Source organism: Pangasianodon hypophthalmus, chromosome 2 (assembly GCF_027358585.1).
Source record: "Pangasianodon hypophthalmus isolate fPanHyp1 chromosome 2, fPanHyp1.pri, whole genome shotgun sequence".
Classification (NCBI taxonomy): domain Eukaryota; kingdom Metazoa; phylum Chordata; class Actinopteri; order Siluriformes; family Pangasiidae; genus Pangasianodon; species Pangasianodon hypophthalmus.
This window is the reverse complement of record NC_069711.1, coordinates 34,035,238-34,036,360: the sequence shown is the minus strand read 5'-3', so window position 1 is coordinate 34,036,360 and position 1,123 is coordinate 34,035,238.

Below are 1,123 nucleotides of genomic sequence, written 5' to 3'. Positions count from 1 at the left end.
ATAGCCACCAGTTTAGCAAAATCATCACACACACACACACACACACCTTTGTCTCAGTAACAACATTTGTACATGAAGAGTTTTTTATAAAAATATCAGAATTTGTCTCTAAGTAAAAAAGTTTTTCACATCTGAATCACTTTCTTTGTAAAACTCCGCCTTCTGCCTTTTGGCCACGCCCCTACCATGTTTGTAGATAAAACTGTGGCATACGGCGTCGGAAATCACATCACTGAGTCTGTGTGAGACGCTAAACAGCTCCACAAAGCCGACTGAGGAGACGCAGCTGGGCACTGATGCTAAACTGCTGGCTATAAGCCTCCATTACTTATTAGCAACATTAGCACTGAAGCTCCAGTGCAAAGAATTTCAGACACCAACCCGCCTCAGCTGATCGTTTACATTTCGGAGGGAATAGTGAAGTGAGAGAGATGGAGAGGAACAGGAGATGGGAGAATAAAGGGGGGATAGAGAGAGAGAGAGAGAGAGAGAGGGAGAGGGAGAGAGAGAGAGGAGGAGATGAGTGTAATTCCACCAGGACACAAGATCTACAATTTCAACAGCTATATAGGACAGAAGATCTACAGCCAATGAGGATGAGAGAGAGAGAGAGAGAGAGAGAGAGAAGAGGGGAGTGAGACAGAGTGGGAGGATGAGAGAGAAAGAGAGAGAGTGAGAAAAGTAAAATGGAGGACTAGCCAAGAGCCAAGGTGGGGAGAGAGGGAGGGAGGGAGAGAGAGAGAGAGAGAGAGAGAGAGAGAAGGAGAGAGGGATGGAGAGAGAGAGAGCGAGAGAGAGAGGGAGGTGTGAGGCAGATAAAGCATGAATGACAGACAGACAGAGTGGGAGAGAAAGAGAGAGAAAGTGAGGGAAGGCATTTTCGCAGCTCACAGTATAAAACGAGAAAGACAATGACAGAAAGAGAGAATGAGGAAAAAATAAGAATGACTGAGAATTGAAATAAAAAAAAAACAGAAGAGAAGAAGGACAGAGAAAGTGAATGAGAGATATAGATTAAAACAGCCAGAAAGGGAGAGATGAAAGGAGAGACAGAAAGAATGAGAGAAAGAGAGAGACAGTAAAAGTGACAATGACAGTGAGAGTGAAAATGGCAGTGAAGACA